This window comes from Callionymus lyra, chromosome 1, assembly GCF_982586985.1.
Source record: "Callionymus lyra chromosome 1, fCalLyr1.hap1.1, whole genome shotgun sequence".
Lineage (NCBI taxonomy): Eukaryota > Metazoa > Chordata > Actinopteri > Syngnathiformes > Callionymidae > Callionymus > Callionymus lyra.
This window is the reverse complement of record NC_141818.1, coordinates 29,357,893-29,372,798: the sequence shown is the minus strand read 5'-3', so window position 1 is coordinate 29,372,798 and position 14,906 is coordinate 29,357,893.

Here is a 14,906-nt window from a genome sequence, read left to right as displayed (position 1 = left end):
ATGACGTAGAACCGGGAAGGCAAAACAATCTTGTACCAGGAGTTTGTAACGCGAAACACACACACTAGACCAAGACCACTTACTTATTCTTTTTTTTTTTTCTTGGTTGTGTTTTTCTACATTCTGCTCAACGTTTTCATATTTCAGTTGTGTTTGTTATGTTGGCTAGTATACTGTGTATAGTATATTTACAAAGCTTTATATAGTTCAGAGTAGTTCTATGATTTTGTACTTCTGTAATTCAAAATAATCATTTCTGTATTTAATGAAATTTATTTCCTGGTGATCTTTTTTCCTAGCTCTTCCCTAGGGCCCCAAAGGTGACTAGAAACGCCACTGTGTATACCTTTAAGAAGATCCACAATCTCACCCTCCCTACCTGTCTGACCTCTTCATCACTCTATCTGACTTCGTCCATCGTTTCTTCTCCTCCATCCATCTGTATGTGCCCCCTGTGCTCTGCTTTAATCTGGTATTTTATTCTAGTATGCAATATTATTGTTTCCCTTACTATTTTTAAAGTGTCCTTCATATTTTTGAATTATACTTTGAAATAAAAAGTATTATTGTTATAAACAGTAAGAGATTATTTTTAGATTGTTTTTATACTTTCCTTTCCATTGTGTCAACATTACAAATGTACACTGCAAGCGTCCAATACATGCTGTGTGGGGCTATTTTAGTTGATGTCAGAGTTGTGGAAAACATATTTATTAAAGGGATACTTTTTAATCGCGAAACGTTTTAATTGAGACTCACTTCAGTATTGTTTTGATTGTTTAAGCGCTTTGTGACCCTGGTCTCGAAAAGCGCTATATAAATAAATATTACTTACTTACTTACTTACTTACATTGTGGACGATGTTATGGCGCGCTGTCATCTATTTATGGACAAATCCTGCCCTCTGGTGGTCGTATAAGTTTCATTATTGATATTATTCCATTGTTGTAAAGCAGTGGTTTCTAAATTACTGCCCGCTGGAAAACAACTAATTTCTAAGTTAAGGCACCCCTGCATTTTTTCTGTTACAAACTGACCCTAGAGAAGGTAAAAGCTATGTGGCCCTCACAGGAGATAGTTTTGGGACCCATAGTGTAAAGAGACCTGTTTAAAAAAGGGATTGTTTTGGGTTAGTGTGGCGGCACGAGCACGGATACAGTATTGCTTATGTAATTGTGTGTTCATCAACAACGCCACCCTGGGAATTTCACCCAGAGGATATTAATGTAAAGGAAAGCACATAGGTTCATTCGTGGGAAAGGAGCAGAGACAGTAATTCAGTAAGAATATTTATTATTTATATTATTTTACCACAATAGAAAAACAATGCTGGTTACGACTACCTTGCTCAGGGCTGACACCTACGGTGAGAGATTTCCGACGAAAAGGGGGGATCCCTGGGAACACTACAAAACAAACAAAACCCACGCGCAAAAGAAGGGGGGGAAACACCACCACCGGGACACCAATCCGACGCCGCAGTACGGCAGCTCCTGAGCAGATAGAGAATGAAACTTTAACAATGAGTGACGACAACGACGAACAAAATACAAATGAATATACGTTAACTGTAAAACTAAACAAATGACAAATCAGCAAATCACAGAATGATCAAAATAGTCACACGGAATGAAACAGACACAGTTGAAATAAACGTAAACAAAAATGAACACAAATAAGAACTCAAGAGTCCGGAGTGAACTGCGACACAGAGCCTCAGTCCGCTGTCGCTCGCTCGACTTAGTGCGATTAGCCAATCACACACACGCACAGTCGGCCGTCGGGACACGGAGGTGGTCGGGAGGGGCGAATCGTTGCCACCCGATCCGTCCCAGCAGTTCCAGGTGAAGATTAAATAAACAACCCAAGACAAAACAGGAGTGAGTTAAGCGGGTGGTCTTAGCGGAGGCTGCACTAAGTGACCTAGGGCGATCAATAAAAGCAGAGTTAAAAATAAACTAAAAAACCGGAGGAGGAAAGCTCAATACGTGCCAATCACCTAGCCACATACCGATCAAAACATTCTTGGGGAGCACGGCACGAAACGGCGTCACCCACTTCGTAACGAAGTTGCAGAGGGGAAGCAACACACAGCCAAGCACACACCCAGAGAGGAATCTATCAAAAGGATCAATGAGCTTACCACAGAGCACGACAGAACACAACGAGAGAAACACAGCCGTCGCCAACAGCCTACTTCTGGCCCCGGAAGCGGAAGCGTAGGACGCTGATTGAGGTGGGAACTCAGCCTCCAGCCATTCAGAGCGAGAGAGAAGTGTGCGCACCGCCCCCTTTTAACCAGCAGGCTAAGACGGGATTGGCTGGAATGCAAACAACCTCGTCCTGCTACATTAGTTTAAGTATATTTATTAGGGTTGTGTGGTATTTGCTCTGACGGACCGTTTGACATCATCACTGGAAGTGGGTTCGTTGTGAACCCTGTTAGCATAATAAAAGAGTGAATGACTGAATGTTATTCCTGTCAGTGAGTTATTTATAAAACACAACATTGGCGACGAAGAAGGAGATATCGATCTCACCTCTACCGCAGTTCCTCATCCCGTCTGGCGAGCCTCCCATACCATGGCGTACCATACCATACCATAGAGAGGGTGAGTCTGCCCCAACCTTTTTCTATAAAGATGATTAAATCCACACATCCTTCCATCATGAATGATTATCAGTTCATTCAGTGCAAGTCATCTGAGTGCACACTTACTTATGTTGAGCAAATTTGATGAAGGTAGATCTTTTGGACTCGATCATTTTAAAAGTAGCTTGCAAACAAAAAAAGTGTGGCGAACCCTGGTCTACAACTTCTCAGACAATCCCTGACTAATGATCTAGATTTTCAAAATGGACTTGCTCCTGCTGCTAGCACCACTGTGAAGAATCTGGGTGTTTGCTCTGATCAGGACATATCATTTACAACTTATTTTGACGATGTGGAGAGAGAGGACTCAGTGATTTAATGAAGTGGTCGTGTTTCTTGATGTGGGGAGAGGTTCGGGTGACGGGGTCTGTATAGCAGTGCAGCTGGTAGAGGACAGGGCCGGAGCGCAGGCAGAGGTGGACCAAGCCGGAGTGCAGGAGGTGGGGGGCCCAGCCGGAGTGCAGGTGGATTGTCCTGAGGCGAGAGAAGGTAACGATTTAGGCAAGGCAAGTAGGGATGGGTCCGGTAACACAGATGCGTCTGCGCATGAGTGGAGCTCATACAGCAGTGTCTGTGCTGAACGTTGATGCGCCAAACTGTGTTTAAAGATTTGCGCATCTGTCAACGGGATGTGTCCGCTAATGGCAGATAATTTGCATTTTAAAATGTATAAGAATTATAGAGCATCCTCCCACTATGTTTTTCTCTGAGTTATCTTGATCTTTTTAGTATATATTTATATGTTTTTTTATTGTTTAACCGCTTTGTGACCGTGGTCTAGAAAAGCGATATAAAAATATAAATTACTTACTTACTTACAAAACTTGTGACAATTTTGATCTTGTATCGAAAATAAGGTATTTGCTGTAGTTTCCCTATAGTTTCGTTCGTTCCTCTTGTTTCTTGCATCTTTTCCATCTCAACGTTTGTTTTCCACAGCAGGAGAAATTATACCAAAAAAGAGAAACCGACTTAATTTTAAAAATTCCGGAAAAGCTTTTTTTTTTTAATAAAAATCCCAATCCACAAGTATCCTCATTCATAAAACATTCACCTACATGATCACATTATGATATATATTTACATTTTCTATTGACTGTATAAAAATATCTTATAAATGTTAAATTTCAATGAAAAAATGAAGTAACACAATATAAAATAAATTGACTTGTGTATATACACATCATTAAATCAGTGTCATCGACCCATCACTAGGCAAGTAGACAACAGAGAAGACTATTAGCTCAAGGAACTTGACTGATAACAAACCGTAATTGTTTAATGGTCAGGCGCAGACTGGAGTGTTGAGCGGGTTCTTGTACCACATCTGAGATTGCCGGCAGGCGGTGTTGATGAGAAGGGCTGGACTCCCAGGTTGGAAAGAGGAGTCGTGACACTTATCAACCTTCTAGGATGCTATGATCCTTAAACTCAGATATATTAGTTAACACAAATCTTTAAATGTAGATATGGAGCCAGGGCCTTCAGTTATCAAGCCTCTGTACTGTGGAACCAACTACTGACTTCAGTCCAGTGGGCAGACATCCTCAAGACATCCTTCAGTGCCACCTCAAAACTCAAGATTTTGAGAAAGCCTATAGTTAGGACAGACTCAGGCTTATATCGTTGGAGGAGGAGTTTTAGAAACCAAGCTCTCTCTTTGTGTATCCTTCTTTTCTGCATTATACTCATCACCTGTGCAGTTTAAACACACACTTTTCTTTTCTCCCGGAGCTCCACGATTGCTGCTGCTGGATCCAGGACCATGTCAACGGATCCAGATTTCTCACTCTTTTCTCTATCAATCTGTCTACCGCTCATTCACCCTCCAAGCCGGTCCCAGGAGGAGGCCATCAACACTGAGTCTGGTTTTGCTTGAGGTTTGTGCCTTCTCATTGTTGAGTTGCTAGGTTTTTCTTTTCTCCAATACAGTCTTATTTCAACCGTAAAGTGTCTTAAACTTTGTTATAATCTGACACTTTAAATAAAATTGAATTAAACTGAAATAAAGACCTCTGGCCGGTCCTGCGTGTATCATTGGAGAGAAACGTTAAACAATCGGCTTCTAAGATGGTCGTGCCACATGGTGGCTGTTGTGGAAAGTTACCGAAGTTTATCTCTATTAGAGAGAATCGGATTATCAGTTGATTCACACAGATGGTGTCCTTGAGCAGAGACTTGCTGGCACAATTTAAAAATTAGTTTTGTTTTATCAGTGTGTAGGCGTCACCTGACAAGAAGTACAGCTGAGACCATAAGTAATGATTATTTAACTTAAAATTTAATCTGAAACAACCTGTTAATCAAGTGATTTATTTTTAATTGTCTGTTAAATTTAGATGATTAATTATATTAAAATTGTCACTTTCCCACAGAATCATCTCATACACGAAGTTGAAGAAAGAGGTGATTAAAGTGGCGTACAAGAGAGTTTATAGGATAGGCTCATGGTTCCTTGTCATCCCTTCCTCCCTCCGTCTCTGACAAGAGAGTAGCATTGTCTACCTCAAACAGCCTGGCGTCCTTTATCTAGCCAAGATTTAGAGGAAGTATGACGCGGCGTCTCCACGCGAGTCATGGTCGCCTCCTGTCGAGCACCTCTGCGGGCCCAAGGAAGCCCCATAGGTGCCAAACAGTCACTGGTGTTGTGACTGGGGCCCTGGCAAATAAAACAGGAGGTGTATGCGTCTGTGGCTGCCAAACACATCTTACGGGATGAGCAATGACCTCCATGCTATCCAAACAATGTGTGGGGAAGTGTGTCACTAACACAAACAAAAATGTAACTATGAGCTTCATCATGAGGGCGCAGGCTGTGTCACAACCCCTGACACAGCCTGAGACGTAAAGTAGGATAATAAAGTAATCGTAAAGCTGCAACCACCAACATATCTAACTTAAAATAGACCTTATGCTTTACATAAAACAAATCCCTCTTTCATTCAAGTATTTACACGGATAGCAGGTGGGATTGGGGTTGAAAAAAATAAAATAATAATTGTTTATTAGAAAAAAAAAGTGTGTTTAGTTTAGTTGAAGCAGACTTTCTGGTCTATTTTTCAATTTCCTTGCAACGAACAAATTGACCACTAGATGGAACTACAAAACGCTTTTTTTCTTTAACCGAAACGTCAATATATTATTTCGATGTACTGTTATAACATTCTTTTCGTTTCTTCCTACAAAAAATTGAATCAAATACGACAAACCCTTTGCTTTCCATAAGCATTAGAGGATTACAAAAAAACAAATCAATATCAAATCTTTGCAGTAAGTGCAGAAAGTAGTAAGAAAATAATAGCATTTTTGTTCAGCCAGCTTTATTAAAACTTTTTTTTTTTTTGTGAAACAGTATTTTCTGTGCACATTCATGACCACAAATAATACAATTCAGTGTCATGTTCTGTTGTGGTACGACTTCTACTGATGAGACATTTTCAGATAGATGACCTATTAGAAGTCCTCATTAGAGTAACTTCCACAGTAGGATGATAAAACTGGTTCTATCCTCTGGGAGAAACTTACACATCATCTCCTGTACGATCACCTAACACTGACCTTTTTACATTGAGATGATTTAGGCAGCAATGAAGACATAATCAAGACTGACTAAAGGGCACCAAAGCCAATTACTTTCCTTTTAACTGATCTTGCTTTTTATATCTAGAAATATACTGTACGACCTAAAATGAGTGGCTCTAATACAGACAATTTGAACTATTGTTGAAATTATTATTATGATTCAAGAAAATTTACCAAAAATATTTATGAAATGCATGACATTTTTTTAAATGTTAAATATTTTATTACCATAAAACTAAGTGACCATTTATACTTCTACAACAACCTTGCAGGTAGATCAAATAATGTTTTATTATGTTGGTGAACATTTTTTAAATTATACAGTACAGTGGTCCCTCGTTTATCGCAAGGGATACATTCAAAAATAACCCATAATAGACGAAATGTGCGAAGAAACCAGCTTTATTTTTTACAATTATTATACATGTTTTAAGGCTGTAAAACCCCTAACCATACACTTTTCTCAGACAGGCATTAACATTTTCTCACAGTTCTCTCTCTTTTAAACACTCTCAAAGTTCAAACTTTCGCAAATTAAAAAAAACAAGTACAATATTAATAAATGAAACCGAAGATCAAAATCTATTTTCAGCCTTTCTGTCATCTTGACCGTAGTTAGACCCGCTGGTTTTCAAAAACTACCAAATTACCAAACTTTGTTGGCTCATTTCATCGGTAACTCAGCGTCCGGATAGTTTTATGTGAAACTGAGTAGTATTCGGAGTAACAACAACTTCTTTTGTTTGGCTTGACTGGTTTATTTTTGGAAGCAGGCCCATTAAATTTGTTTTTCTCTTTAGTCTTTACTCTGTTTACTGTTTACTTTCCACAGCAGTTTGTTATATATTTTGATATATAGCAAACTGAATGTTATTTAGATTTTTTTCAAATATGTTATCATGTGACAAATTTTATTTAAATTTTCTCAACGTAAATGAACACAAATCCTACATGTTTAAATTATTTAACCAAGGAAATGGCAAATATGATCAAAATAAAGCATGCTTAAGATATTTCTTGATTAGATCTAAAAGGTTGACATAACAGGATGGATCGATGATGGTGCACATAATAAAAATCAGACTCAAGGTAGACGTTTATTTGTTTCAATCTCGTCCTGTCTTTAACATCAGTTTCAGTAAATCTAAAACGGTTTTAAACAATCCTACACATTTGGTAAAACACATTTGTGTTTTGTATTTGTCTAACAAGTCCATTTTTAGAATCTTTGACTATGATCATCCAACCAATTTGTCTCAGATATCAAACAATTTACAGCTGCGATCAAACAAGTTTTAAACTTGATCAGACAAGATGTTAATTGAGATAGAATGAGTAGAGAACAGTTCCTAATACTATTTATTTCACTGAACATAATAGTTATGTATTATTGATGTTAAACAATGCTGAATCAATTATGAGCGTATTATAACTACCATATACATATGATCATTTACAACATATGATCCCTTTGTGTATAATGCGCACATTAGGTATAAGTTAAAACATTACCAGATGATGTTTGTTAACTGAGGCTGTTTGAATAACAGTGTCTTTATTTTGGGTGTGCTTTGTGTTCTACCTAGTATATAACTTTTCTCTCTTCTGCAGGAGAAGCAGCTGCTTGCCATGATTTTAGATGGTATCACCCCCAAACATCAACACTATATAATAGGTATAGAAGAAATAGCAAACCTAGTTGAAAATAACTCGTATACCTGCGCAGGCTTTTCCTTGATTTTCTGGAACTGATGTGTTGTTTCTCGATGTTATCTTGACCTTTTGAGTATATATTTTATTGAGTATTGTTTTGATTGTTTAAGCGCTCTGTGACCCTGGTCTGGAAAGGCGCTATATAAATAAAAATTACTGACTTACTTACTTACTTACTTTCCATCGGGTAACAAATATTGACTGCACATTTGAATCTAGAATCTTTGAGGTACTGATTATTTCAAAATCCCATTTAGCCATGCATCTTGCACATATGCTATTGTCAAAGATGACAGCTTTATAATTCTTTAAATCAATAATTATCCAAAGTTTCAATGGATGACTGCCATAGATCTCTTCTAGAGGATATGGGCTACTATCCCACAGAATGTCATAACAATTCAATGTAGAGATTTAGAGAAATTGCTCATTAAATCATTATGTATAGCTGGCCTGGAGGCGAGGACTTCTAACTATCAGTCCTATAAATTGTATAAATCGACATTAAAAAGGCCATTTCCTTTTTGCCAAGCAAATCATGACACTCAAATCTCTTAATCTTGAACTCACACCACTTTAGGACGTAATTTATTCTATATATTTTGCCCATTCCTCTCCAGGTTTCAGGTCTTTATAATTTCCAATTTGTATTAAGTGTAGGTCACATTCAATGCTAGAACGGAGTGGTGCAGGAAAACACTTGCTGGTTCTAGTTGCCTCCTACTTTAAGTAACTTTGAAAAGTGAAATAAGTATTTAAAGATGTCTTATCTTATTATCTGTTTTCTTTGTGTGTTGCCTAAACACTTGCGTTTCCCCAGAACTGGCAGGCTAACACTTTAACGTGGCAGAACAAAAGTGTTTTGTCTAGTTCTGTCGAGTTTAGTTGTATTTGCTCCGTTTCTTCTAATTACTGTCACAAGACCAGGGGTCGGCAACTCGCGGCTCCGGAGCCGCATGTGGCTCTTTCAGCCTCTGATGTGGCTCACTGAGTTTTTTTTAAAACAAGTACTGGTATAAATATGGGAATTTTATTTAAATGTTTCGTGGCGTTTTTCCAATGATGCACGAAGAACGAGAAAACCTCTCCTTCAGTTCACCTTTTATTTAACAAAACTGTTACTGTAAGACGTAACTTCGCTGATATAAAAACATCATCAGATCTTCATGATCATCAGCACGGAACTTTAATTCCTCGATCCCCCCTCCCTCACCTGTCTCAGTTTTAAAGGAACAGTACCACACGCACAACAATGAATGTTATAGAATTTTAATTTAGTTTGTTAAAAAATGCAATTTCAAATTTGTGGAGACAAAAAAAAAAAATCAAGACCCAGTGGATTTTCTTTTAGCCTATCTAGGAAATATTTTATATTTTTTAGCAAGTCAGTCAGTATCCTTCCATCCATCCATCTATCTATCTATCTAAATAATTTAATTTTGATTATTTTATAGTCTGCATTGTTGAAATAATAATAATAATAATGATACAATTGTTACGATGTATATTAATGTATATTATATAACCATTCAAAGTCACATGGTGCTTTACATAAAAATAGCTAAAAACAAACATTAGTTATTTGATCAGGACAAACTGCAGTACATAAACCAAACATTGTTATGATAATTATCAATGCTTAAAGGGATATTTCTTACTTAAAAAACATCAAAATACCTCCATACTTCTCGTCTATAACATCACCATTGTATTAAAGCCTCAACATGAAGGATTTAGACTGACAGCCTGGTATCATCCACTCAAAAACAAGCCAAAAATATAGACTATATTTTTGGGTAACAATTCCTCATATTTGGATGTTTTTAAGTGTCTTTTTGGATGAAGGTGAAGACAACTGACCTCCAGTTGCTACATTAAAATGAACAAACAGTTTTGTCTATAACTCTAAAAAGGAACATATTATTCTGAAAATAATCCCAATCCTTAGTCGACATGAAGGTGAGTAGAAAATTAGTAAAGTTTTAATTGTGTGTGAATTATCACAAACAAATGTTTTTTAAATTGTTTTATATATATAGCATGAAGGCAAATAAAGCTAGTGAACATTGTATGCAATGATGTTTAATTTTAAAAGTCAAAAAGGGTTTTAAGGCTCATAAGGTTTTCTTTCCTCTTTCTTTTCTTTTTCTAGGAAACAGGTCCAAATGGCTATTTAAGTGGTAATGTTTGCCGACCCCTGCACTAGACGGTAATGTGGTGTGGAGGCAACATGCCTTAAATGACTCACCACTCAAGCTCAGTTTATAGCATATTATTCTTTTTCACATGAGTGAAGAAAATGTACTTATGAAGTTAGAAATAGCTGCATTCCAACTATAAACAATTTTCTCTGCATTATGGTAAAAAGGAGGATGATTGTAGATGTGGCTATGTTATATTTTGTTCTGTAATTACAGAGCTGAATTTTATATTCCACATTTAACACACTGATGGGCATTACCCTGGATTAAAGTGAGAAAAATCAAAATAATATTCCCTCAAACCAATTTCTTTTTATCATAAAATTTAAAATAAAAGAAAACTGAATAATCCTCCTCTGTTGTGGAACCTTCAACCTCAATACATTTATAAATCCATTAATTAATATAAATATGTATAATGATGCAAAAACATAAACACACAAAAAAACAAATAAATACAAATAAAACATCTAAAATGACTAAATAAATTCACAGTCCCAAATGAACAGAACTCAGATGGCGGAGAAGCCCAAGAAAAGAAAAGTCTTTTGAATGCTGGTACCGTTAAGGTTTGATGTGGGTTTGAAGGTTATTATATCTCTGATGTGTAAGTGGAACCATTAACATTCTTAGTTATTTAGCATTTGAAATATGACTTCTGAAGTTAAAGCTCAAGTTTGCTTTGGTTTAAGTAGTTTAACTATCTCTATATTATGAACTTGCTTCTGTGAAGTCTTGATTCAGAGCTTACTACGATGTTAAGTTCAATCCCTGGCTCTAAATCGAAGGCAATGCATATAAATATACTGACACTATTTATTTATTTAAATGAGAAATAAATGGATTCAAAAAATTGACTCCCTGAAATGTCACAGGTTCACAGCCCCTGCAGGGGTATTTCATAGGTTAGGTTAGGTTAGGTTAGGTAGAACAGTATTGATCCATCAGGAGGTCTCCTTCGGGAAATTGTTTTTCCAAGACACAGCAATACAGACGATTACTCATCAAAATAAAAATAAGAACAAAGAGAAATAAAAAGAAAGAACAAGATGACACAATCTAAGTCTAAAGATAAAGAACATAGATCAGAGACAAATAACAAAGACAAAGGATACAAAGACTAACATAGAACAGAATGTCAAGATACTTTCGCTCCACGCCTGCCCCCAAACTCATAATTGTACAATCTAATAGCCCGAGGAATGAATCAGTCCTTGAGTCTTTTAGTTTTGCATCTGGGAAGGAGCATTCGTGCTCCATCTGCTTCTCTTCTCACTGATGACAGTGTTCAGAGCATGATGTCATCATCCATGATGGACACTAGTTTATACAGTGATCTCCTCTCTGCAACTGTCACCAGTGAGTCCAGCTTCATGCCAACCACAGAGCCAGCCCTTCTGATCAACCTGTCCAACCTGTTGACACTCCTCTTGGACACATTCCCACCCCAACACACCACAGCATAGAACAGGACACTGGCCACCACAGACTGGTAGAACATGCAGAGGAGCTTATTGCATGTTCATTCATCAGTGCTATGGTGAGCAATCCTGTGCTTAATTAAGCTTTTTAGTCTTTTAAACAACCTCAGTGGTTTTAATAACAAACACTAATTGCCAAGATTTAAATTGTCAAGACGGAAATGAACGTGATTATGAAAAGTTAGCGTGGCTTCCCTCCGTTCCAGTGAATTTGAAGTAAAAAAAAGTATTAATGATACTTCCACAATTACATTTTAGGTGTGTCTGGTTTGGTTAATGATCTTAATCTAATCGTTTTATAGAACACCTTTTAAACTTAGCATATATTTGCATATATGCATATTCAAAACATGTAAATATGACTTGTACCTGCATCCTCTGAGTGACTTAATTCAAAAAGGCCACATTTTAGACTAAGACTAGACTACATGATGTCCATCTGAGTTATCATTCTCTTGTCTTGTTTAACCTGGACTTCATCCCTGAACCTAAGCCCTTAAAGGTTAGGTCTCAGAGGCGTGTCATCTCAACCAATACTGCAGACAGTTTTTCTGCTATATTTGACCCGCTTTCCTTCATGATTGCCTAAACGTGGACAATTTGATTCACTTTTTCAGTAATCATTGCCTTGAAATACTAGATCAAGTGGCGGCTGTTAAATTAAACCTGACAATTCATAAAAAACAGTGCCCTTGGACAAATGAAGATCTCCTGAGTTTGAAAAAACTTTGTCGAAAGACTGAGCGTCTCTAAGAGTCCACTAAACTTGAGGTGCACAGACTTCATCTCAGGGATCTGATGTCCTCATACAATGAAATGGTAGAAACTGCCAGATCATATGACATCAGGAAACCGGTAGCAGCAAATAACAAAACCCCAAAGTGTTGTTTGACATGATTAATTCTCTCATGTCTCCTGCTCCTCAAATCACGCCTGTCTTCTGTGAAGCTGACAGCAATGCATTGTTGAGATTTTTCAATGACAAAATTAAATTGATCAAATAGAAAATCTCTCCCCCTTTGTGAGGAACCCCACCTGTTACTGAGCATGTCTTCTCCTCGTGGTCTTCCTTCAGTGCTGTATCTCTGGGTGATATTTCAGCACTGGTGAGCAAGATGAAACCCTCCTATTGCTCGTCCGAACTCATTCCTTGTAAGCTCTTTACCAAACTGTTTGATGTAATTGGGCCCTAGGTTACCAAAATGGTAAACCCCTACCTTTCCACAGGGATTTTTCCCAATGCATCTAAACATGCCATTGTGGAACCTTTGCTCAACTGACTTCAGTAATTTCAGGCCTATTTCTAAGCTCCCTTTCTTGTCCAAGATCTTGAAGAAGGTGGTGTCTGAGCAGCTGTCATTGTTCCTGGATCAGAGCGACATCAATGAGAAGTTTCAGTCCGGCTTCCAATGTCCAGTGACATCATGATGTCGGCTGATTCCGGTAAATAAACTGCTCTGGTTCTCTAGATCTGTCCTCAGCCTTTGACACAGTTGATCACCAGATCCTGCTGAGAATCCCTACTGAGGGATGAAGTGGGACTGTCTGGGTCTGTGTTACAGTGGTTCTCGTCATAACTTTCTGGGCGCAGATTCAGTGTATCTGCCAATCAAATGAGGACTGAATTGGCGGATCCCTTTTGTGGAGTCCCTCAAGGTTCTGTTCTGGGTCCTTTATTGTTTTTGCTGTAATTGATTCCCCTGGACAAAATAATTTAGATATTTCCTGATGTTTCCACATCTTTGCTGATGAAATCCAGCTCTAATGCTCTTTTGATTCAACTGAGCCCCAGAGGCTGAACAGCTTAGTCAATTGTTTGATAGAAATCAAACAATTGCTTAGTATAAACACTTTGCAGCTAATTGTGGATACAACTGAAACTTTGGTTATTGCTCCTGATGATAAGGTTCCAGGGTTGAGTCATTACTTAGGTGACCTAGGTCAATCTGTCAAACTGAGCTTTCGAAATATGGGTGTTGTATTTGACAAAGACATTTCTCTAGTTCAACACTGCAGAAAACTGACTAGAAACGGTTTCCTTCAACTGAGAAACATCTCTAAACTTAGGAAAATGTTGTCACAGCACGATCTGGAGCTTGTAATCCATGAGTTTGTGTCTTCTCGTCTGGACTATTGTAACAGTTTGGTTTCATTACTTAACAAGAAGGAACTGTCTCGCCTACAGAACTCTGCAGCGAGAATTCTGACCCGCTCTAGTAGAAGAACTCACATTTCGCCGATCCTTAAATCTCTTCACTGGCTGCCAGTTTCTTTCAGCATCAACTTTAAAATTCTGGTTCTTACTTTCAGAGCTATTCATGGTCAGGCTCCTCCTTACATCAGTGATCTGATCCAGCCTTACAACCCAGCTCGGGCTCTTAGGTCTGTGGATCAGAATCTACTGAAGGTTCCTCGTTGCTAAGCTTTGGAACGATATTCCCCTCTCTCTGCGAGTCTACTGACTTCTTCAAGAAACAGCTTAAGACACTTTTATTTGTGCAGGCTTTTCCTTGATTTTCTGAGACTCCTTTGTTTGTCTCGGTGTTGTCTTCACCTTTTATCATATATTTTATTGAGTATTGTTTTGATTATTTTTGCGCTTTGTGACACTGGTCTGGAAAAGCGCTCTACAAATATAAATTACTTACTTACTGACTTGATTATAAGCATGCTGTATGGTTTATCTAGTTTCAGACTATTGAAAGGTGACTTTGCTTTAAAGAGTGCCTTTAGATGGTTTAAGATGCCAGGTGCCCACCCTGGGCAAACAATTACACAACTGCTGTAGGTAGGTAGGTAGGTAGGCAGGCAGGCAGGCAGGCAGGCAGGCAGGCAGGCAGGCAGGCAGGCAGGCAGGCAGGTAGGTAGGTAGGTAGGTAGGTAGGTAGGTAGGTAGGTAGGTAGGTAGGTAGGTAGGTAGGTAGGTAGAACTTTATAATAAAAAAAAAGAAGTAATTTGCCTTTGGCAAGTGGTATCAAGTCTCCCTGCTTTTTGGCTTTTATGTTTAAGCTCCCGTTCCATCTTAAACAGGCTGCATGGAAAAATATAACTGTAGCACTGGCTTCCTGTATGTTACATATGTTGAGGACAATGCAATGTGTTTAGTGGAGACAACAGATAATGTCAACTTCTGTCAGACATGTGTTATATTTTCTACAAACGCAAACAAAAATCTCAGAAGAACCAATATCAACCACAAGTCACTACCAAGCTCTGTGTCACATGAAATGTCATGAAATCAGCAACTTAACAAAAACTGATCTTAAAACCACTA